We start from the raw sequence: 17,159 nt of genomic DNA, 5'->3' as shown, positions 1-17,159 counted from the left end.
TCTTTTTTTAAGTATGTCATTTTCTTTGGCTATAGCTTCATTGTCATTGTTTTGTCTCTTAACTATCTCTTAAAATAACCAAAACAGGTAAATTGGCCTACTCTGTAAAGGTCTTCATAAAAATATCCTAGCAGTTGGGATTGTTGCATTATATGTAGTGTATTAAAGCAACCTAATATACGGCAACTTTTCTAACAAAGCCACAAGAAGTGCCATTATTTTATAGGGTACTGATAACCTTCGATAACACCGGTCAAGAAAAGAGGAGAAAACATATACCTAATATAACATAATTATAAAGTGGATATGTGCAGAAGCAAGTCTATTTTTTTAATTTATGCAAGTAGTTTACCTAACCCACACATCAGAGTCAGCAGGATCAATTTAAAATCACAAATAAGAAATTAATTAAAATGATACATTGTACAAAAGGAGAAAAGGCCCCTGCTCTCATGAGCTCACAATCTAGTCGGTTTGGGGGGAGGGTGAAGCAGTAGGAGAGGACAGCTTGGATGGGGATGGGTTGGTTGAGTTAGGATGAGCTGTAATCATGGTATAAGAGACCAAGGTCTTGAGACAAATGAGAAGGGTGGTTACGGGTCTACGTGGATAAGATGGTAAAGATATAAGGGGTTGTGGGGTTGTTAAGGGTTCTGTAGATCAGAGGGAGGAGTTTGAATTTGACTCTGAAGGTATGGGGAGCCTGTGGAGTGATTGGCAAAGATGAGCGACAGATGAGGAACGATGACAAAGAAAGGTTAGTCTAGTTGAAGTGTGGAGGATGTATTGGAGAGTGGGGAGACCAGTTAGAGAGTCGCAATAATCCAGGTGGGATATCACATGGGAGTGGATTAGTATTTTGGTTGTTTGTGTGAGGAATGGGTGGATTCAGGAGATACTTTTTTTTTTCTTCCTTTTATAGGTGAAGGCAACAGGATTTGGTGAGGTACTGGATGTGAATTTGTTTTGAATACATCACATTTCTATCGTCTGCCAATCTGCTTACTAAACTATTCAATTTAGAATTCTAAATTGATGCTTTTCTACCTCATCAAATGTGTGTTTACTATTTCTGTAGGGTATATATACTTTCTGTTTATGGAATATAAAAATAGATTTTTTAAATTAGGAAACACAAGTGTATGTTTAGTGACCTGTTCGAATTCTCAGACATTTTCTTACCTGCTATACCCCTACTATAGTCCTGAGAAGTTCTGCTGCTGTTATGTGGAAGTAGTATGCCACCAACAACCAGTTGGGACGAACAAAGGGAGAAACGGTATATGAAGGAAAAACACAGCATTGTACCCAGTGCAGATCAAAGGAGGGCAATAAAACCAAGCAGTAATGATTCAAGTAAATAACAAAGGATAACAGAGAGACACCAATGAGTAGCAGAGGGTGTGAGTAAACGCCCATGGCGAGCAAAAGGCAGCAGATGGGAGAGAGTCTGTTCCTTAAACACAGACCAATCTGGGAAGCACCTACACTCTTCGTATTAAGATAAGGACATTGGCACAGGTTGAACAGTTTTTGTATATGGCCATCTAATATCAATCCCTTGGAGGCACTCAATCCTGTTTCCATCACCCCTGTTCCATCACAAAGTAATTCTTAGGTTAGACAAGTTGCAGACACATCCAAAAAGCTTTCAGATGTTTATTTTGTCTGTATTTTATACATTGTGTAATAAGACACCTTGCTGGAGGTGTGTTACGGTACGTGTCTAAACCTAGTTCATTAAAATTTATCTTCTCTAACCTTTCTTATTCAGCGTCCTTTAAACTAACATTAAATCAGCAATTTTGCAACTTCTGCTATAGCACTAGATATTATCGTAATTAACTGAATATCATTGATCAGCCAGGTGAGCCATTTTAAAACGTAAGTAGGTGTGTTTATCTGATGAAACATTAAGTTGATACCAATTGATCTATTTGAATAAGTAGATGCCTTAAATTGCCTTCTTTTTATCCTAGGTTATGTTTTGGTTAAGAGACAGCTGTAATGTTTTATGTAATTTAAGAAGAAAACATATTTTGCATTCTTTATCTATCCATTCCAGTATGTGAATGCTCAATAATCATCCTGCTCAGATTGCAAAATTCACAAAGCTTCCAGTGTACATAAATGATTCCAGAAAGGTATAATGTATGCTTATAAGCATAGAAGCATACAATTTGACAGCAGATAACCATTCAGTCCATCTAGTCTGACCATTTGTCCTGATGTAAAGACTTAGACCGTAATCAGTCTTTTGGCATAAAGCTATTTTAAATCCAAAATAAGACCATCATATGCATGTTTAAATTCCCTCACTGAATTAGCCTCTGCCACCTCTGGGTAAAATAAAACTCCCTTTTATTACACATAAACCACTCACCCTCGAGTTTTAGATTATGACTTGGAAATGTTTGCCGTCTTTTGATGCCTAACCCACTGTTTCATTGACTCATTTACCGCTTACAAACTGCTGTTTTGATCTTGTTAGATATCTACATAGTACTATGATGGCTTTATGCTCCAGTTTGAAAAGGCAATTGGCAAACAAAGTGTTGAATGCAGAGGGAGCTTTTTTTTTTTATTTGGACATGTCCATGTTGGCAGTAGTGTTTGTTGTAGCCTAACTGAGGTTTTCTCACTTCACTATAAGTTTGCATACATGATGCTTTGGAATGCACAACCTATTGAGGTAGTGAGCAAAATACTATGTTCTTTACGGGGATTGCATTTTAGGTAACTGGTAATCCAAAGGAAGGAGGTTGTGCTAGATTTAGTATTTACAAATGTAGACTTGATTTAATTTTAACAGAATTGCATTAATTCATAGGAAGTTCAGAAATTGGGAAAGCTCCCCAACAAAACAAACCAAGATGAAAGCTAAGAATTTGGGGGGGGGGGGGTTTACTCAAATGGTCTCACACTCTTCCTCTTACCTTCACTCCTAATGTCTCCCTACCTTCTCCTACAACTGCTTTGGTGTCTCTGCTTCTTGTTCAGCTTCACTTCTTGTTCTTTTCTGCTGCTTGGTCTTTTCTGCTTCGTGTTGTTATCCACTGCTGCCAGCTCTCTGCTGCATTATCCTGGCCTCTTTAGACAGCAGAGCAGAGCCTCTACATCACACCCTCTCCCTTGACTAGAGGACAGGGAGAGAGGTTCTTCCCATGATGTGTGTGCGGAGGCTCTGGCCTGTTGCTGAAGTACTCCAAGAGGCCAGAATAATGCATACAGGTCCACATCAGAAACAAGAGAGGCTCCGCCTCTGTTTTTTTTTTCTTTTCAAGAAAAGCATGGCATTTAAAACCTTATTAAAAATATTAAAAAGCATACATATATTAAAAAAAGTTGGGAAAAAATCAATTTCTTAAATTTTTCTTAGGATTTCTAAAATCTGAACTAACAACCAGCTGATGTTTGTAGCATTTACCAAATGCGGCAATATTTTGCATGCATAATTTTTTTCATGTTTTGGAAGGCAAAGATACTCCCTTAACACAATGTTACACACTTTAGTTTTAAATGGATTTTTGCGTTATGGACAAAGGTTTTTTGTTCTAGGAGGGCTACAAGATGTTTATTTTTTTTTTCTTCTTTCTTTCAAAATCTCATCCGCGAGAAGTGCCCAGGAGGCATTATTATGTAAAGATCTTGCATGTGCACAGCAGAATTCCCATTGAAACAGGAGCAAACTGCATGCATGCTAACAAAGTGTTCAGATAGCATACACGTTACCGGCTGCTGCTGCTACTCCCATTGGTGTCAAAGACAGCTGAGATCATTCCTTGATTAAATTGGGTGTTCCAACGCCAAATTATTGTGGAATGCCAATATGGACTTTTAACCTTCCTTGCATTGTTTACTTTGTAATTGTACAATAGTAAAGACAATTATTGAACCCACCACTGTAAACCATCTATTGTTTGTGTTATAATTTTAATGATCTGTCACCTGGAATAAGATGATAGCATGGCATTCTATTCTACTCTTAGACCAAACAGGTAAAGTATACTTCCTCTCCGTGTCCTTTTTTCTGTAATGTTATTACAAACATCTCCTTGTGAGGCAACAGGGTAAAACATTTAAAAGTATGTATTGACAGAAAAGAAAAAGTGACCATTACATGGGCAAGGTAAGCGTAAGAATTAGGATGTTAATAATCTGAAATGTGACAGTCCCCCTATAAGTGATCAAATTCTGTTAGTGCCAAAGTGGGCACTTCCAAGCCACAATGATTGGCTAAAATGGCTATGTGTGGGAAAACATTTTTAACCTTATTTCTTGAATAATAAGAAACTTTATGTGCTTTTAATGAGAGGGTGGTAGATACGTAGAATAGTGTCCTGGTAAAGGAGGACTCTGAGCATACATTGAATAAGCATAAAGCTATCCTGAATCTAAGAGAAGACCAAGGACTGATTAAGTCCAAGTCTTTATATCAGGTAAAATGGGCACGTTAAATGTGTGCTGGTTTTTATGTACACTCAAATTCTATTCTATTTCTATGCTGATGGGTATGCCCCACACCTGATTCTTTTGACTGTCCCGATCCTTTGACATCAAGTAAGTTACCGAGCAGTATTTTATTCCTCCCAACAACCCTGATCAAATCTATCTTGTGCTCTTAGTGGTGGAGAGTTTTCAGGCACTCAAATCGGAAACATCAAACACATTATAGCAAATGGATCTGAATACTCCAAGCCAAACTATAAATCCCAGAAAAGCATGTGACCAGCTGTGTGACCTAAAACCACTCCAAACTGAACGTATCATGGCTGGACTGTTGTTTTTTGCCATTGATATTAATGATGATGAGGCTTTTGGCAAAAACCTCACGCTTGAATACCACACCACGTGATCCAGTGTGTTTTAGCAAACCTCTTCATTGTTAAATCTTTATAATAGATGCATTAGTGTTGGGTGTTTATGCAACCTGCATTTGAGAAGTAAAAACTTTAATTCATTAGTAATATGTATGTTTTTCTTTCACCATGTGTTTTTAAAAGAAGTGGCTGATTCTAGCCCTTAAATGAGCTGTAGGTATTATGTGGGTTCAACGTAATGTGATGTCACAGGTTGGAGGTCAGGCTGCTACTAAAATCATGTTAAAAAATCTACAGCAGATAAGTAATGATACATGAATACCTGGAGGGATTGTTTTGTGCTGCATTCTTTAGTTATTTGAGTCTCTGGTTATCCTTCTCCCCTGCCTGCCTCCACTAAAACCATGAAATGTAAGTAAGAAGTGTATCCCGTGTATAGGAAAAGCATATAGCTATCCTGAATCCAAGATGAGACCAAGGGTTGATTATGCTTTGAGTCTTTACGGCATAGACAACAAGCAGACAAGATGGGCTAAATGGCTCTTATCTGCTGTCAAATTTCTATAATACATTTCCTGCACACGGTCGTTAGAACTCCTGATGAGGTCAGTGGGAGCTGAGCTACACCTGGAAAAAAAAATTACCATATTATATGCATACTGGAGTCGAATGCATTCCACTGCATGCAATTTTTACTTTTTGGTCTTATTTTATTTCCCATGGCTGCCTTTACTCCTCTGTAAGCAGGAACCATATACTCTTTTTACTCTTGCTCTGTAGCAATCCTAAAAAAAAATATATAGGAGTAACGACAGACAATCCCAGGTATGTTAGTTGAATATCAATGCAAAGACATTTGGCTGATACTACTCCCATTAAATTTAAATGGGACTCAAACAATCCTTTAAGCTGCCAGCCATCAAACAACTCTGCTTCTTGTGTCTGGGACAGAATGTGTGTGTGTGTGGGTGTGTGTGTGTGCGTATGGTTGTCACATGTTCACTTATCAACCTCACCCTCTGTAGAACTTACATGGTTCCAGAGTCTTTTCAGCATATGTGGCAGTGTTTTGGGTGTCTTCGTGTGCTCTGCTTACTCCTGCTGCTATTGCCTCTCCCTATCACCATGCCAGTTTGCAGTCCTCATTGAAGAAATGAAATGTACATCCAATATACATTACAGCAGCTTGTTTGTGTGCTCACAAATCTATATGTTGTTCTTTAGTCTTTTTTTCCCTTACAGAATACTGGAAGAAATATTTTATAAGTTCTACCGACAACAAAACCCACCCTGACTCCTTGAATTCTTGAGAGCCTGCAGGTATTCACACAAAAAAACACTAGCCTGTGCGTATTGTTTGTATATTGTTGATTTGTTTTTCTGTGCTACTGATGATCAATCTGACCTTATGTTTGGCAGCAATGCTTAAATGGCGCCAACAGAGGTAATGATAAATCTGACTATGTATTTAGTAGCAGCCCTTAAACAGAACTAACAACGCTATGTTTGCAAATAGATATGACCATGGTAGTAGCAGCTACAAACCATCATGAACGGCACAACATGATTGCAGAGGTGTTAAAGGTTAGCCACATCTACCCCAGTCTATATTGTAAGCTAGCAAGAGCCAGGGCCCGCTTATCCTTTTGTATCAGTTTGTTATTGTGTGTGATTTGAAATTATTTTACTGATTCTATTGAAACAACGCTATGGAATCGGCTGGCACTATATAAATAAATGTAATGTAATGGTGTCCAGCTAGTAATGGCTGACTGCATCTCGTATGTAGTGTAATCCACCACAACCCCAGTTCATAACTACAGTTCTCATGAAGTTCAGACAGCGCCATGGCTACTGAATAGTATTGTAGATGGAGTCAACTGTAGACTTATTAAGGACCAACTCATATGAGCTTCGGAGGCAGGAGTAGCCTCTGTATCCATTGGATTATGCATCATGCAAGACCAGCTTAGCTTTTCTTCCTAGAAAGACCTGTCGCTGCTAGCCCTTCATAATGAATAGAAAAGTGATAGTGTTGTAACCAAAACTCTCAAGATAACCTTAAGTGACGTAAAACCCTATATGCATGCATTCTGCTGTGGCAGCAACATCAATAAATATCTATACATGACACACATTTGTGCCTTGTTTATAATGACAGCAGTTAGTCTTTTTGGTGAAATATGTGTGTAGCTGCCCTGAGCTTCTATGTCAAACAGTATGTTGGGATAGGTTTATAATACAACAAATCATCTTAGTTTCTTTAGAATTTATCCCATTGCACAGCCATGCAGAATATAATGACGCCATATAAATCAATAAATCATAAATAATTTAACCAGTTTTAATATCTATCTACACACCCAGATATATATATATATATATAAAAAATCTTATTGAACAAAGAGCTTGGTATAATATGCAAGAACGTCATCTAATCTGCTTCTTACTCAATTCAATTAAAGCTTTGTTCAGAGTCTAAAGAGACCTGAAGTAGAGCACATTCTGTTAAAAGCACAAAAGTAAGATTAGAGTCTGTAGAGCTTATCAGAAGCAAGTCTATTTTAATAACTCTCTGATTAATGTGAATAACGTGTGGGCCCAGAATGAAAAGGGCATAATCTTTCTCAGCTCTAGTGTCATCTTGCAAATATAAAAAAAAATATAAAAAAAAAGCCTTGGTCAATAGATAGAACACTATAGTTTGCTCACGTCTCCTGTGTACCAAGTCAGCTTGAGATGTTTCAATAATCACTAGTACTTTGACTTTTCAGTCTTTAGAAGCTGTATAGTCCATAAACCCATGTGGCTACAGTCAAAACTGTAACCCAATTGTCCTATTCATAATCCTTGGGTCCTATATGCTTTCACTTTGTCCACATCATTTATGCTTTTCTCTATAATTTGTTTCACTGTGAAAATTGGTGACATTGCGTGTCATGTCTTGATTTGTGAAGGCGAACAAGTCAGTTTTAGAGCGCTCGAAGGGACACAGGTGTCTGCCACTCGTTCAATAGATGCCTACTTTGGGGTTGGTCTGGCAACCTCCTGACTATGCCACCCTACATCTATGGTCAAGCACCTCCATGTAACATAGGGATTTCTATAAAATGGATATTAAAGAAAAATCTGAAATTCTCTATTGATATAATAATATATAAGACAACAACTTTGCATTCAGCATGCATAAAGTTGGAAGCCAAGATGTAAGAGCTGGATGTAGAACAATCTCATAAGTAGCGCCTTAATTCAACCACAAAATCAAATGGTGTAACAACAACAGATGTTTCAGTCAAGTAGGAGGACCTTTTTTCACAAAGAAGCACCTTAGCTTTGCTTCTCAGACAGCACTGCCAGATGTTCTGCTCAATGTGTGAGCATGCACAGGTATTTGGAGTGCCTCTTCACAATGCTTTCATCCCGAGTGGCATGGTTCATGATTGCCATTACACATATGACAAGCCCAACCTCTTTTTACCCACTTCCCTGACCACTATCAGCCGTCCATGGGGGCAGTTTACTATGTATAGTCATGGGCGCAAATGGTGTAACATCACATACAATGGCCATAAAAAGCCTACACACCCCTGTCAAAATGCCAGGTTCTTGTGATTTTAAAGAACGAGACAAAGATAAATCATGTCAGAACTTTTTCCATCTTTAATGTGACCCCCCCTCAAAGATTTCAGTTTCTTTTGCAATTGAATTGTTCACGTTATAGGTCACATTAAAGGTGAAAAAGTTCTGACATGATTTATCTTTGTCTCATTCGTTAAAGTCACAAGAGCCTGGCATTTTAACAGGGGTGTGTAGACTTTTTATATCCACTGTACATGGCAATAGACATTTTCCATCCGCATATCCCTATAACCAGAACACCCTGAAGGCATCTACTGTATATTCGTGCCACAATGCCTTATTATGTTTGACTTTGCTACCTGGGTTTCCCCTGTTTGGTACTTCAGCTTGGATTAGCTCCTATGCTATTATTCATTACAGAACGGTTGTGTCCCTTGAACACTGTGCTAGTGGGATATTGTATATATACTTGTGCATTCGCCAAATAACTCTTGCACCTTTTATATTATATCATGGAAGTTAAGCAGCCCTAGAGGGTGTTTCAATGTCCTATGTGGGGTCTGGTGTTAGAGGGAGTCCAATATGTAGAGGGGTAGGAATAGCTGGCATCCAGTACAAAATTGAATATGCGTATAGTCAATAAAGCCATTTTAAAATATAACCTTTTCTGACCAGTTTTTAATTGCTTGTCAGTTTGTAACACAGTTATTCAACACAGCAACTCTCCTATATTATTATTATTATTAACCAAGCAACAGCCTATCATGCAGGGCTCTGCAATGGGATTATTCACACAATAGCTATAAAGACAACCTGTTGTATCTGTTTAGGTATATTAATTTAAATGGTTAAAATAATATTTAAATACTTTTCTGCATTTCATCCCCCAAAAAATATAAAAATAAAGAGGTAGATGTGAAATTTACATGAAGGTGCTAATCTGCTCAATAGAAAAAAAATATAATTCTGTCTTGCTTCCCACTCAAGATTGATTAACCTAAATTAGAACTGTCTATGGAAAAGCTTTTATTCATTTTAGATGATTCTGGTTCTCAGCAAACCTATGGGGTGTTAATTGAAAACATCAACTTGCACGGATATTCCTTCTTAATCTTTTAGGGATAGAATCATGCTAGAGTTTATCTTCCCCAGAATATAATACACTGTTTTTTAAATGAAATTTAAGTTTTTGAGTGGTTACACCATTGTATAACAAAGATGATACTGTCAATTCATTACACGAAGTTGATTGCTTGAAAATGTCATTCCTTACATGTCCTTAATGCATATGTAGTTTAAGGTTGAAAAAAAGATAAAATCAAAATATACTCATCTATATGCAGACAAAAAATGTAGGAATGCCTTATGAAAAATATTATAACAAATTATTTTTTGACATTTGATAAGGTATACATGGAACTCGAAAAAAATCCAGTATTTTAATGGCAAACTATTCTAATGCTTTGTGATAAGGCAAAGGACAAAACCTCTATCATTTAATTTAAACACTCTATACATGATGTGAATTGTATGATTTTTTTCCTCCAAATGTGTTGATACATCCTAGGAGATACTGAAAGTAGTGGAATGATTATATCACCTGTGACTATAAACTAACATGATCCCTCATTTATTAATGCATATATAGAAATCATTATTCTCTGGATTCCTTGATGCCCTTGTGTAGAGTAGAAAAGCATAATTTACCGTATTTGCTCGATTATAAGACAAGGTTTTTTTCAGAGCAAATGCTCTGAAAAATACCCCTCGTCTTATAATCTGGGTCGATAGACTATGAGACTAAGATCCAGATTCCCCACCGCAACGCTGCAGGGGACCTGGATCCTCCTGTCTCCCCTAGCCAAACTGCCCCAACTTACCGGTGCTTCTGTGTCATTTCTGGAGGCATAATCATGGGGCACAGTGGCATATAGAGGGTTAAAAGGCATATCATGGGGCATAGTGGCATTTAGAGGGTTAAAAGGCATATAATGTCTCAATCATAGCTTTTATTAAAAAAAAATAGTTTACATGAATTAACATTTACTGGTTAAACTTTTTTCCTATAGTGTTGTCTTATATTCAGGCTTTTTCGCCAAAATATTAATAAAGGTAAATAAAACATCAACAAAGCAAAGATGATAATGGTAATAATAATAATAATGAACAGACTAGATGGTCCAAATGGTTTTTATCTTTTAATGTAAACGCCTGCAGTGCTGGGTGCCAAAGGAGCCTCCTACTTATCTTTTCTGTTGTTCTTTTTAATGCTTAATTTTAATGGGATTTAGGGAATGCCCCTTCTACTTTTATACATGGCTGTATATAGAATTAAGGAGGTGCTTTAATTTTTCTCTTGGTTTCCATACACTCAAATTTTTATTTAACAGCCTGAGGGATTAAAAAAAAAGTACCAAATTCGGCCACCCATATAGTTTTTTTGTGACAAATTTTACAAGATGCACTTATGAATAACCATATAATTTAAAAAGTCTATTTTGTTAAATGGTAAGCATAATTCCATCGTCAACATTTGCTGCTGCTGATGTTTCAGTAGTATAATGGAAAGCCAATGACAATGGAGCTAGTACCTCTCGTATATTAATATTTTTATTTCATTGCAAGTACATCTGGTAGCAAAATAGTTAATAGTAAAAATAAATCTAGAAAGAAGCACTGATTCAAAGTTATCGCTGACAAATAAAGATGAAATGCTGGCAGAGGTCTGATTCTTCTGTAGAAAGAAAAGCACGCATAGTATTGATGTCTGGCCAAGGTCTACCTGAGGGATTGTGGCCTGCAGCACCTCCTCATCTGTCCAGTTCAGCATTTTTGTTAATTGATGCAGGAGTGAGCGAAGCAGTTTTGCTTTGATGTTATCTCTTTAATACTGACACATTTCAAAATGAAATGAAACATGCATGAAGCGCTCCGCTCTTTTATCGGACTTTGTGAAGCTTCTACAGTCTTCTTCTAAAAAAAAAACCCAAAGTGCTCTTTAGAACTCATTTTCAAAATGTAAATAACACGCTCTTCCATAGATTAAACATTTCTCAACTGCACCTGGATGGTTTTAATATGTTTATTGCGTGATTGCTTAGTATAAATCTACAGGTGTATGGGCATGTGCGCATCTTTGTACAAACTATTGTTTGAGTCCAAAACATCTAACTCTGCCCCAGCTAATGAACAGAGGAAAAGTATGAGCCAGGGCAATGCTGGCAGGATTTAAGTTGTTTTAACGGCCCTGTAATACAGAGATATCATACTTAGTAGCTCATTGACCTGTGGCATTCACATATTGGATATGGAGCATGTGACCCATCCAGGACAATCTATATTTGGTTTGGATACGGATGTTTCAGATTTGGTGAGCTGAAAATAGTGATCAATGTTTCCCTGTATTATACTTTCTTGTTGAGTGATATTAACCTATTACATAGTATCCTGCCAAAATGCAAATTTTCCTCAACAGTAATTTTAAGATGAGTATCTGCCAGCATAATTGCATGTTCTGGTGAATGCTTGGCTTTGGGCAGAAAAATTGCCTTTTATTTGTCTGATTTTATTCCAGTTTCACCCAGCTGAACCTAACCTAAATCCAAAAGCCACTGTGTTTAATCCTATTTGTCAATGTGTTCTCTTTGGAGATGGCGAGCGTGTTCTAGCAAATAAAATTATTAGTACAAAATATTTCTTAAATAAACAGTCAAGTGTTAGTAAATTTTAAGATCCAGTAAACAATACATGTCTAGAGGCTGTTTAATTTTGAAAGCCTGATGTTTTAGTCTCTATAAGGGACTTGTATCTTGTAATTTGCACCAAGGTGATATGCTCCATGTTCTTCAAGATTAAAATGTGATCAGAAGGAGGAAGCCAATGGTTATAACAAGATTTTATTGATTGAATATTGCCAGCTATTCTTACTTACTGGTATGTTCCAGTGTCACAGAGAAAGTTGCTATTCAATGGGTAGATAAAACGCTATTCATTCTATTTGCAGAACAATAAGAGCTAACACTAATAACTATAGAGGTAGGCACTCTGCATCCCTGTTGCGGAGTGAGCAGAGCCTGAACCTGGTTTCAGCTCATCAAGCTGCACACAAGCTAAAGAATATTTTTAGAGTTTTTAGAGTACTTGGCTCTGGTTTACAGTCCTGCCATTTTGACAAGCTGGAGTTGAGTCCATGTTGGCTCACCCAGATATATTATTATTATTTGTTTTATATAGCGCCATCAAATTCCGTATTGGGTAGACAGGACATAACAAGTAGTATGTAACAAATTGACTAACAGAGGCAACAGGTGAGCAGGGCCCTGCTCAAACAAGTTTAGATATCGGATTATTAATCCAAATATATATATATAGTGTGTAGATGACTTAATTCCTTGAGGAGGCTTGATCTTTTTTTAATCCATTAAACATTTTAGTAAAGTGTTCCCTTTCTAACATTTTTTTTATATCTATAAAAAAAAAGATAACTGATCTACTGTAGATCTACACATTGTTACTTGCTTCTATTATTACCTACTCCTACATTATTATTAATTGCATTTGTTAGATACCACCTCTCTCCCAGCTGGATGATGCTAATGGCACTTCAGCTGCGTCCTGGTAGTTGTACATGTTATTCAACCAACTATCGTGCTGGTTTTCCTCACAGTGGGCTATTTTTGATATGTTTTTATTGTAACATTTGTGAGTTTACTTTAAAATGAGACTTATTAATTACTACTGCAATTTCTGGAGTGGCATCTTAGCTCTTTTGCAGGGAACAGTTGCCAGGGTCAGTAGGTCACTAGGTGAAACCCCAAAGAAAACTAGCTGGATGCTGGAGATGTTTGGTGATTTTGAAACTTTGTCTCTCTGGCTGTTCATGCACCATAATTCTAGAATGAGAGAGAGCATTTTTTGTGTGTCCCAGGTTGATATAAATAAGCATGGAATTGGCAGCATAGAACCTTTTAATATAAAGTGGCTTTATATAATGTGAGGAATCAAATGTTTATGTATATTTTCAATATGTTTAATTCAAAAGTAATGAAAAAAATAATATGACAGCAGTAATTGCCTACTTTTGACAAGCAAAGTTTCAATGTAAATCCTTGGAATTAATAATAAATAATTCTAGCCTACCCTAACAGAGTATTTTAAAATCTTAATCTGAATTGTCAGTTTCTAAAATAAACCATCCCTATGTTTAAATAATTTTCTTCATAACAAACATTTCCTATGTCCTTGAGAATTTTTAATATGTTCAAATTCATTTTTACGGCTCACTTTCCAAATGAGATTCTAATATAATGAAGAATTTCTTTCACTATAAATAAACAGAGATATTTAAATTACGAAGTCAAAGTCTTCTTCTTCTATCTCAAATAATATATATTACTTTTGAACTCTTTTATCCTTACTTCAACTCAGAGTAGTATTTAATAACTCATACCATGCAATATGTTCACAGTTAAGCAATTACTGGTAGGGTTCATTCTCTTGTCAGACTTTGTTATTTATTCAATTCTGTGACAGCCTTAATTTATTTCCTTTCATTTTTGATACAATGAACAATAAAATGTTTAAAAAAATCCCAAAAGAATCGAGAAATTTTAATAAAACAGCATTCATATTGTATTTCATATGACCCCCTCTATATGGCGCTAATTACGTTTAGCAGACTAATCATTGAGGTTAGGTTAAATATTCTAAGAAAATTTTCACTAATTATACCTGGTGTCAGGAGAAGTTATGGATGTCATCCAACTGACAGTGGGAATACGCAGCAGACAGATCAGATCATTGTTACCATCAAACTTCCTGTCTGTCACCGATATTTGATGCTTTGATGTTTTTTGTTACTACATGTGATCACGTTGGAGTCCATTTGCAGCAAGACAAGGTTATAGTAAAAGACTAGAATAGGGTAGCTGATCTCCCCCACCAATTGAGCCCTACACACAGATCTGCACTGTTACAAACCTTTAGATTAATTCTACCATCTATGAGTATACCTTAAGTATACTACCCTCCCAAACATTAATTTATTTTATATATAAAGTTAAAAAATAAAAAATGGATGTCATGACCTCCTCTGAACTAAAGGGGCCAATGAGCATCCTTACTTTCCTCAGATCACATGTACCAAATACCAAAATGTGATAAAACCAAAAATTATAGCGCCAACCTCTACCTCGCTCACCCCCTATCTCCCATTATTAGAATTAGTATTGATTCAAAGCCTAGCACAACCTTTGGATATCTCTACCAGCGCTACATCGTTTGGGTAAATATGCTCGGTTACTCACCACTTTATTATGTCAAAACTATGATTCAAGGCAAGTTTCACTGCTTTTCTAAACACCATGTACAGATACATGCCTGGATACATGCCTGGATACATGCCTACTAGTTGTGGGCCAAGTACAACGTCCCGTACTGTCAAGGGTGTTTGTGTTAGGATCTCGTTGTAGATAAGGGTGTTTTTGGACCCACGATTATCAGAAATACCACATAATGCCATTTCATCTCATTTGCCTTATAAAGTGTGACCACAATAAAACAAACTATTGTACATGTCTATATTTCTCCATAAATATCTATTAAGTAACCTTTGTTGAAATGAAAAACCTTTAATTTTCTACATATATTATCATACCAGGGAACCTTTGGGCTCCGGCTACCCGGAGCCTATCCTTGTGGGACATCAGTGGGCGTTCAACGAGGGCCTGCTGACATCGAGGGCGGTCCTGCTGATGTCAGTGGACGTTTCTGCTGACATCACAGACAACGTCCCCATGTAAAGGGGAATGGGAGGGGAGTGAGGCTTGTCAAGTCCCTGTTCCTGCGACCTGGAGGATTCAGGTGTTGACCCAGAAAGCCGGAGAAGCAATGCTTCTCCCGGAGCACTCCGAGCCAAACCTGTACCAGTTCCCAGGTATGTATATTATTCTCAAACTACATTATAGTAGAAAATGTTGCCTGTTTCTAAATAAATTATAACAGTAATACTGTAAATCCTGGAAATCATATAATTTTGCCATTTTAGTATTATGTTTGCTATTACAGTTAATTTTAAATGCAAACATGCATCTATACTTACATGTTTACTTACCATTAATCTAAAGCAATGCAATAATATATATGTGTATATATATATATATATATATATATATATATATATATATATATATATACACCCTTCAAGCAAATTATATGGATATCTATTAGCATAATCATTTCAGTGCTCATTGTAGGCTGATATTTTCCATTAAAAATCCATTAGAAGGAATTTGAAAAGGCACTAAAGAAAACATTTTTAAAAATATAGCTCGTTCAACCAGATCCGGAGCATTATGTACTTCTAATTCCAGGTCTGTCATTTCAGTAGGATGACATGTCACCCTGTTAGCCAAGCACAATAGGCTCTCACTGCATGGTTGCAATTTTCTTTATTCCATCTTAATTTGGTTTCATGGAGTCTAACATGTATCTTTGACACCTGCTGAACTTTGAATTGAAAGAGGAAGAATTAATTGACTGGGAACACCGGATCTCAAGAAGCCTATTTTCCCCTTGTTATTTACATTCAACAGGTTCTGTTCGGGGGAGGGGGGGGGTGACTTTTTGGTTTCACCTTCCTTTTGCAATCTGCCAACAAAGTGTACAATTGGTCTCCCTGCTCATCAGAACGAATCACAGAGTCCTGCAGAGACGATGATTTCTCATTACTTTTTTTCTAATCCTTTTGTATTCCAAACAAAATACTTAAAAGTAAAGTTAGAATATCTTCCCTAATAAATTTAGAGGAAATTTTACAACATGAATTTGAATCCCAAGAAAAGGTGACTGGTTAAATGAATATAAAAGACAACATGCTCTTTGCTGCTCTACATTTTGCTAATAGAGTGCATATCCCACAATGATTGTCAGCTGTGCGTTGCTACTATGTGCATCTGGTAAGTTGTGTTATACATACTCTAACCTCCAGGGTCAGCAGTTTCGCATAGAAGCATACTATATATAATTGTAAAAGGAATGGGTTATCAATTTTTTTTATCCTCTAGTCGAGTATATTTAATAACAATGCCATACGTAACCCTCTGCCCCATACAAAAGGTATAAATAATGTTTAAGTCAATATAGAGTTTTTTTATTATTATTTTTCGTGTAAATTTTTGCACAAGAAGCGCTGTACAGTATAAAGCATGAGTTGCATGAACTCTTGCCATGAATAGAAAGAATGCCTTTCATTCTGCGGTAACCCAAATCAATATCCATAATAATTTTACCAATAACTCCAATTACAACATATATGTCACATTCAAGATCGGTATTTTCATTTTGGGTTTTTATTGTTCTTTCAAATATAAATGTATTTTACAATGAAATGTATTTGTATTTCAGTTTTATGAAAACTTGGAGATATTCTTTTTAATTATCTGAATACATTTTGTGATACATTTTGTGATACATTAGATATGGAGATGTAGTCCAGTTTCCATTGGTGGATGAACATCTGCTTGGTGGTATGTGGGCCATTATCTGAATCGTACACTGATTGATGGCATTCTCTTTTATTGTCAGATGTGCTGATATCCCCTGAAGATATATAGCAAGTCTTTACCTTCCTGCATACATTAATTCTCAATTTGTTTTTACAGTAGGATATATATACATACAATATATATATATATATATATATATATATATATATATATATAATAGCTGTCTACAAATCAAATAATGTGCAATTTAGAAAAT

This window comes from Spea bombifrons, chromosome 6 (assembly GCF_027358695.1).
Source record: "Spea bombifrons isolate aSpeBom1 chromosome 6, aSpeBom1.2.pri, whole genome shotgun sequence".
Lineage (NCBI taxonomy): Eukaryota > Metazoa > Chordata > Amphibia > Anura > Pelobatidae > Spea > Spea bombifrons.
The sequence above is the reverse complement of the archived record's forward strand: the minus strand, read 5'-3'. Positions refer to the sequence as shown.